This window comes from Apis florea, unplaced genomic scaffold, assembly GCF_048593485.1.
Source record: "Apis florea isolate Af1SG1 unplaced genomic scaffold, ASM4859348v1 contig_1615_pilon, whole genome shotgun sequence".
Lineage (NCBI taxonomy): Eukaryota > Metazoa > Arthropoda > Insecta > Hymenoptera > Apidae > Apis > Apis florea.
Window position 1 is genome coordinate 5,757,449 of NW_028256416.1, and position 9,827 is coordinate 5,767,275.

The following is a 9,827-nucleotide window of genomic DNA, read 5'->3' on the forward strand; positions in this document are numbered from 1 at the left end:
GACGCAACGAGCGTTGATTTGTTCCTCGATAGGGATAACATTTCTAAAAATTAAACCCTTAATCTGCCCTGCAATAACTTCAACGAGATTACCCCTCGTTCTTAAAGGTCTTCGATTATTTTTACAATTCTTCAGAGACGAGATCGTTCCCTTTGAAATTTATTTTCTCTTTCAACGATTCGCGGGGATTGATATATCCCTTGCGAAAACAAAAATAGTGAACCGTTTACGAACCAATCTTTTATCGATAAATTTTCTGTGAACACAATTTTTATTCGTGATACTTTGCTCGTTTAATTTGTATATTTGTCCACTTGCATTTTATAACTTTCCATTATTATTTTTCTTTTAACATAACATATGTAATGCAAGAAAAGAAGAGAAAAGAAATATACTGTTTATTCCACTCTAGAAGGAAAAATTATATATATTTGTAAAGAAAGGTGTACAGATTACGTAAAATTTTAATTTAAAAACGAGATAAGTAAAGTATTTTACGTTTTTTTTTTTTTTTTTTTTGCATCATATTGAAATATCTCTTGTATTTTTGTTTAGCCAGCTTGCATGATTGGCAGAACAATGTACGTTATTTATTTACGTTTCTCAATAAGACAGGGTTTACGTGACTTTTATGCTTAATTTAACCGCTCAGTCCGTAATGAGTTAAGCTCCTCTTACCGTAAAATGTACCCTCAGCTTCCGAACGTGAGCTTCCGGTTTATTATCCGCGGCTTTCATCGCTTTCTTCTTCGTTATTTCTAATTAAAGGAAAGCAAACGATGTCGTCACGCTTCTTCTTCTTCTTTTCTTATTTTTTTTCTTTCTTTTAATTACCCAGGATGATGATTGGCACCTTGACATTTTTCAATTTCACGTTATCTGCTTCGTAATTAATATCTTCGATAATTTTTCTTTCTTTTTTGAAATTTTATCTTTTCAATCTTAAAAAGAATGGATTAAAGGAATTCAAAGATTTGAATAAATTTAAACAGCGTGGAAATGTTAGTCTTCATCCTGAAGTGAAATTCAAAATTTTAAATGATGTTCGTAATACCCCAAGATGATTTGGATTAAATTTTCGCTTTTCACGATAAATAAGATTTACTCTAGGTTAAAAAGTGTATTTTCTGTTCACGATTTATTTATTCACGAAATTATCGAGAAGATGTTTTCAATATAATTGAAATGGCCGCCATTTAAATTTCTGATTAAACTTTATCGATAGATTCGTATTTTTAATTTACCAAAAATAATTTGACTATTTGACAGGTTTTCTGAATTTGTTGAAGTTTCTTCGAACTTCATTTTCTTTTTTTTTTAATTTGTCGAATTGTAATTGATTTATCGAAAGGTTTTACAGATTGTGATTCGTTTATTGGGACGCTTTTTTTTTTGTGTCAATGGGCTTCAATTATTGGTTTATTGACAGGTTTTGTATTCGGAGTGGAATTTGATTGAAATTAAAGAATTAAAATCGTTTGAAGGCTGTTTTTTGATGATCGTGTAATAATAATAACGAATAATTTAATATCTTATTACAAATTTAATACATCGTATTACGCATATTGTATATTTTATTGTTGTTGTAATTTTATTTGTTAACAAGAAAGAGACGCAGAAAAATTTTTTTGAACGCGGTTCAAAATTCCAATTCCAATTTTCTTCGATCTTAAAGTAATACAATTTCATCTTCCAACGAAACACGATATTGTCTTTCTTCTTTCAGATGCAACTCGATAATTTATTTACAGATCATCAGAGACATTTTTCAATTATCAATATTTTCAATAACTTAAGAAATTGAATTATTCATATAAATTGTCCTGTTCCAATTACAAATATTAATTAAGTAAATTAATTATATATAATCTTAATACCATTTTAATTCAAAAGTAAGTCGAAAAATGACGATCAAAAGAAAAAAAAATTTTTCACGGAAACGATAAAACGACAAACGCTTTCGTCATTTTTAAAATATCGAACTTCAAAAAAAAAAAAAAAAAAAAAAGGAAGAAAGAAAAATCATTTTCTCGCGCAAAACAAAAGTGGCAACGCGTAATAATTCCGCAACAATTCCACACATTTGTTCCAGTTATTCTTCCCTGAAAATGACATTTTTTTCGGTACATAAACGAGGAAGTACATATATACGTGCTTCGTGTACATTGTTTCCAATTTTTCGCGCGCATAGAATCTCCCTTCCTCTCTCTCTCTCTCTCCCTCCCCACCCCCCTCTTCCTCGCCAAATGTATCGCTGGGAATTAATTGAAACGCGGTAATAAAACAAGCGGCAACGCATGGTACACGGTGTTTAAAATCGATCCTGTTAACCACGACACGTTACGTCGAGAATCGCTCGTTCCATAATCGTTCGAGCGTAGAATGATTTGGATTTGAAATGAAAAAAAGGAAAAAAAAAAAAGTGGACGAGATTTTTTTTTTTAAAAACGATCGTTCAGATCCTCTCTTTCTCGAAAGCTCGTTTATAAAATTTAGATCCTTCTTTTCCTCCTTCTCTTATCAATCTTTTTCCTTTATCAATGATCGTAATTTTTGTTTATTTATTCAATCGTTCTCGAGTATAGAATGATTTGGATTTGAAATGAAAAAAAGGAAAAAAAAAAAGTGGACGAGATTTTTTTTTTTTAAAAACGATCGTTCAGATCTTCTCTTTCTCGAAAGCTCGTTTATAAAATTTAGATCCTTCTTTTCCTCCTTCTCTTTATCAATGATCGTAATTTTTGTTATTTATCAATCGTTCGAATGATTTGGATTTGAAATGAAAAAAAGGAAAAAAAAAAAAGTGGACGAGATTTTTTTTTTTAAAAAACGATCGTTCAGATCCTCTCTTTCTCGAAAGCTCGTTTATAAAATTTAGATCCTTCTTTTCCTCCTTCTCTTTATCAATGATCGTAATTTTTGTTATTTATCAACACTTCAAATTTCAATAGGGAGAAAAAGATGGCGAATGGTGTGTCGAAAGGTTTCTCTTCAACTTCATCAGAGATCTCGATATCCGGTTGTGTGATCATCGTGTGTTTTTATTTTTAATCCTGTTTAACCTCGATTACCGTTCATTTTCGGTGCAACTTTCGAGGTGTTGGATACCTCGCTGGTGAATGATCAATTCTGATATCCTTGTGAAAATAAACACTCTTCCAATTAGCGCAATATCCCCGTGCAACTATCTCGAAGTCCGAATCCTCACTTTGATTCCAGATTTCAAATTACAAGTTAATAATGTTTGTAACAGAGAAACAATCGCGATACATTGGAAATAATTTTTCGTGGTGGATACCGCGATTAATTGTATAAAGATTTTTAAAAGAGACAAAAAAAATGTATTCCTTGTTTTTTAAATGAAATATTTATACATCTGTGAGATTATTGGAGTTTTCCCTTTTAAATTAGAAAATTTATACGCAAAATTAATTAATTTATTTGAAATTGGTGACTCATCGAGCGCGTTATACCAAAGGGCGCGAATAATATCTACGTAATAATAAACATTGAATTATTGTTATTATACGAAATATTATTATTTTCATTCACAATTGAACGATAAATCATCCTAATGTAACAATTCGTAATAATCAGTATAATTAATTACCCTTTGTTGTTTCAATCTACTTATTTACATAATATTTATAAACATTAATATTTATTCATAATTAAATAAATAAATAATTAAATCTTTCTAGTTTCCAGTTTCGAAATCGACGAATTTTAACAAAATGATATAATTTATAAATTTCCACAACAATTTCCTACCGATCGTTTAACAATTCATCAGAAACACCCTTCCAAAACGGTCCCCTCATCCTCATTACTCACTCCATCCCGAAAATCATGACAGCCATTCCTCTAATTACACCAACCTTTCCTCGAAATTTCTATGCGTAGACAACGAAACGAGAAATGAAAATGCTTTCGAGAGCTCCTCCTCTACGTTCTTTCTCTCCAAAAAGGAAATCCATAGCGGAAGAAATAATGCTTCTAACTCTTTAATCTCGTTCGATTATAATAATTTACAAATTCGGATTTCCTGGAGAATTTTCCAAAGCGTGTAGACGATTGAAATTGCACTTATGAACCTGAACAGAGATATTTATTTATTTATTTTATTTATGTTGCTAACTCGACAAACGTGTTTTTGGATTTATTGTGGGATTGCATCGATGAATTCAAATATTTTGAAAAATTTTGAAATGTTTCTTTTTTTTTTTTGTGTGTATAAAAATGTGGACAAACATAGATTTGTAGGCATAATAATCGGAAAATAGAATATTAAAATTAAAATCTGGACTCCACTTTTAAAATTCTCTAAAATTGCATTTTTTGATGTATCAAAAGCGAATAACTCTTCTAAGAAGAGCTCTTTATAATTGTTCAAAGATTACAGAGAAGATTGATTACGATACAGTTTAAAGTGATGATTATTTAATTCGTTTTATAAAGTGGCAAGATGAACACGCTTAATTGGTTTATTTCCCGTTGTAGCGGTTCATCAAACAGGATTTTATCATGCGTAGTCACGCCTAGTAAATTTATAACTCTTCCTCAGCTTTGTTTTATTCGTGATATTGATTAATCTGTTTATTCTCATCTCGGTGAAGATGGCTAGTCATTTTAAATCGATGGAGTTGTCGAATTTGTATTTCTGGGAAGCATGGAGTGGATGGACTAGCGGCTTAAGTGATGAAGATTGATGATGGCGAGTATCGAGTTGGCGGATAATATACATATTTATACGACATTTACAGAGTCATGAAACTAATAAATATATGTGAATTATAATATGCCTGGGATTAAAAAAAAATATACTATTTTTCTGTGGCGAGATTAAAAAAAACTTTCAACTTTCAAATATTCAATTAATAAAAACTATATCAAACTTTTTTTTTATCTAAATTCTAATTCCAAAATTCTCAATAGTTCAAATCCAAAGACAATTCCTCAAAACTCTCATTAATTGATAAAAAAAAGAAATATCTCCATATCCCTTATTTACAAAAATTATTGATTACAAATATTTCCAAATTCTCAAACGCACCTTAAATCCAAAAATCCAAAAAATCCTTAAAACTCTCACCGATTGATACTAAATTAATCCCCACCCTTATTCACAGAAAAACGATCATCACAAACCTCAAAAATTCCGAATTCTCAAACGAGAATTACCTCAAATCCAAAGACAAACCCGCCAAATCCTCACCGAGTCAAAATAATTTTTCCCCAATTACACAAAAACGAAATCGTTTATTTCCCTTTAAACGCGTCCCTTTTTCCCCACGTGATATTCCAGTGGATCGCAAACGGAAGTCTCGCTCGGTTATTTATTCAAGAATCGCTTACACGATTTCGCACTCGGACCGTTAATTGCTCCCGTTTCCCCCATCCGCATACGCAAGCGTATTTTATACCCGTTTCGGTTACACCACGTATGGCGAGGATTGCTTCAACCCCCTGTTGAAACTTGCCCTCGAATAATCCCGATATTTCGGGGTGTCGTTAATCCTGATTATCGTTTCATTGTCCGCGCAAACGAATTGAATACGAGACCATCCTCGCCGACCTAATTGACCGAGTTGTGACACGCGTCGATCAAGTGGAATTGGTACGTCACGCGTCAGACGTGATCGGCTCGTTCGTTGATGTATATCACTCGACTGTTGTCGTTCCACGCCTCGATCACAGTTGGGATCACCTTCCCGTGTAAAAGGGAATTACGATTGTCGGATTTGGCCGTCCAATCAGCCAGTTGAGAGAGAGAGAGAGAGGATCGTTGCATCAGGATTTCAGTTGTCGTTACGTTGCTCTATGTAAGGAATTTTGATTAAAAGGAGTTCTCTCTTTTCTTTTCTTTTTCAACTATCCATTTGCGACGAATTAATTGTAATTCTAGGAAGGAAAAGTTGAAAGAGTGTATACGTATGTCTTTTTCTTTCTTTTTATTTTTTAATTATACGAGTTGAGTAGAAGTTGTCGTAGGAGAGAAAATTAAAAGCGTAAAGTTTGAATCATGAGAGTAGGTGAAAAAGTGCAGTAACGTATGAATGTTATGAAAGGTATTAAGCGAAACTGGGAATATTATCATAGCGTTAAAGGAAGGGGTTTCAAGGAAGGAAATTTAAATTGGATGGTGATTTTTAATTAATTGTAAATGAAAAATATTATTACTCTAAATATCTACGCTGGAATTTCGAGCTTTACCACGATGTTGAAAGGGATGATGGACAAAAGTTGCACGATTCGACGTGGTTTCAAGCAATATTACATCGCAACTCGAAGCGGTTTCAACTTCTTACGTATATCTCCACAACGTTCTGTCGTAAAGCTCGCAGTGTATGATCTCTTTCCATTACGTGACTTGATTTTTGTATATCGTTTCGACTCCTATTCAGAATCATGTTTTTAAGCGCTTGAAAGTAATATTATTAATCCATATAATATCCTCTCCACTTGTTGTGTACTGTTATAACATCATCCATCATGTTCACGCTTCGAACGGAATAAAATTTTACCCGAAAATCGAGCCTTGTCTCATATCTTTCAAATATTAATATCTTGCCCAAAAAATTGTTTTTCCAAGTATGAATTTTTTAAAAGTGAAACGTGACCAGAAACGAAACGAAATCTTTAAACTTTTTGAAATATAAAGCAAAAAGTGAAAAATCGTTCTCGAATTTATCCATTCAATTTTATTGAATTAAACACAAATGGTCAAGTTGTTAAATAACGAAGAGACCGTTCAATAGAATTTCCTTTCCAACTTCACAACTTGTTTTAAAAGACGTAATTGTTTACACTCGCCACTGTATCAAGATCGTACTCCTTAGAATATAAATAGATTCGTGTGCATGGAACAATAGAAACGTCCAATACTATCGCGAGTGATTCGCAAACATCCATCGTACTTGGTGGATGGAATAGCTGGCTCCTTGGTGAATAATTCGACAACCATTTCAACCAATATTATGGCAATATTGGTCGTACAAAATGATCCTTGATATTGTTGTAGGATAACATTGGATAACGTTATGAATTCACGAGGCAAGCTTGCAACACGATTGATATATTTGTAATTTTGTGCAGTTGTCTTGTTATTTTTTTAAAAAAATAATCCAAATATTCGAATATTATTCCAAACATATTTCTCGATCTTCAAGTAACTCTGAACGATCATTAATGATTTTCAAGCTCAATCGAAATCTCGATATGATTCATTATCTTATCGTAATTGATGATCTTCTAATGACTTTAACGATTTTATCACGACTTCAATTAATCTATGTGAATTACAGAAGAAATATTATGAAAACTTTACGAAGATTGAATTTGTATAATTCATTACATTACATATTTCTATTTGTTAAGCACTGTAATTTTTGTGTAATAGTTGAAAGATGCAAATGAAGAAATCATACGTGAAATTTGCATACGTTTAAAATTCCAGAATCTTTATATCTTTATATCTTGCTCGGGAGGATAAAGTCCCTTGACAATTTTTCATTCTTAAACAATGGAAAAAAATATAGGAATAAAAATAAAATATATCGTTCAATATCGCACAGACAAAGATATATTTCATTTAACCTCGCCATACGAAGAACATTTGTTCCCATGGCAACGTACTCTTCTTTAAATGCGTTTTTAACATAAGAAAGCAACACGTGGCAAGGAAGCCATTTTTCCTTCGTTTACGTTTAAGCTCTGAGGAAGCAAAATTTATGAGGATACTTGAGAAGAATAGATAGTATATTATTATTGAAGAATATGGTATTATAACATGGTAAATAAAAAAATACTTCGCTGTAAAATAATTTTTACCCTTATTCCGTTTTCTTCCTTGTAATGAAATTTACATTTTCTTCTGAACACGAATATGCTACGTAATACGATATATAAAATGTAATAGCTTGTAATATCGCGTGGAATATCATTCCTTAAAATTAAAATAAGAAATAAATGTAAAAGATGTAAAGGGTTAAAAATAAAGACATAAAATTCTTATACATTACTGTTGTTATGTATTTACATTGTAAAATGTAACGTTAGTATTCGATTTTTACAAAATTTTTAAAGATGGAAATTAAAAGATTAACTAATTAACATTTTTAAAAAATAATCTCCATTTATAAATGTAAATTGTACAATGATATAAAATGCTCTTCTGGAACATTGGAAAAAAAAAAAAAAAAAAACTTAAAAAAAATACATATACATTTATTATTCCTTTGCTCTTAAAAATTCGAAAATTCTTTAAGGGAGCAAAATTAAAAAAAATACTTCATTCGATATTTGTCAAAATTTCAATGAAGTTTTTATGTATATATTTTTCTCTCTCTTAAATCTAGAAAATAGAAACTACTTGAGAATTACGATGTACAGTTAATAACAATTTAATCAACAATTTAATCAAACTGAGACCAGAACAACACTTCCGGTATCATATATTCCATACAAATGATCATGAATTTATCATCACGCACAGCACTGCTAAATGGCACGTTTATTTTCCTCATTATGTGCAAATAAATTTCATTTCTAGCCATTTAACGTTATTTAATCCTTTCGCATCTATGAACTATCTGGTGTCTCATAGCGTAATGTCATGTTCATACACAAGATATGTTTTATTTTTCCTTTGAAACACAAAGATATCTCGTGCACAAATTTATTCATAATCCTCTTTGTTCCGACGAACAGATTAACGATAATAATAAACATAAAATATTTTTGTAAATCAACATTTAACAAAATTTTTTCTTCTCTTTTCAAAAAAAAATAACATCTCGTCAAAAATATCGAAACTACGAGAGATCTGTCTGAGAAAACGAGTTCACGTTATGCTAATATTACATCTTCTTAAATATTTTTAATATTTTTTTTGGAAACAAAATAACAGCAAGTTCTACAGACAGATCGAAAATTAAAGATGCAAGATATCTGCTCGTATACACCGCAGCAAGGAAATTGCGATGCATAACGAAACTAAACTTACATCGCGCAAATAATATTCCTTCTCTTTGATAATTTTTCTTTCGCATGAAGCGATGGAGAGTCGTCGAAAATTAAAGATGCGAGATATGACGTCGAATGATATGACAGAGGTATAAAAAAAAAAAAAAAAAAAAAGACAGATTTTTTCGAAAGAAATGCAAAATACAATCGATGTCTGTCGCAACGATTAACTTTTTACTCTCACATGAGACGCGATTAAGGTACTTGAAGTGCACTAAAAGAGAGAGAGAGAGAGAGAGAAAGAGCACAACCGACACAGTGATTATTCCTACTCGCAATTAGACGAGATTCATAACCACCGACATAGTGTGCGTACGCGTGTATGCATCAGAACATTGGACGAGAGTTGGCTACAGGTGGTCCCGGGCAAATCAATATTGTTCGGGTGTATCTGTGAATACGTGAGTGCCTGAATGCCCCTCGCAACACGCAGCCCCTGAAACCCATCCATGATCATGATATTGCACGTTCTAAGCACCTCGCCTTACATATATGTATCCATTGGTTCTGGATGGATATCGTGGGATTGGTGTAATTAGAAAATTTTAGAGGATGATTTCTGATGATTAAGCATTGTGCGAGGGAATTATGTAAATGGAAAGAAGAATTGTATTTATGCACATTTAAGATTCAATGTTTTTGCGCTTTGTGGATAAAGCGTGAACTTATTGCTGGTATTATCATTTGAAGATAGAAAGAGTTTTATAGAGATATTAGAATGTGTAACTTAATTCAAATTTAGTTTGATATTGTTAATTAAATGATGAAAAGAGTTTTATATTATATTATATAAAAATCTAGGA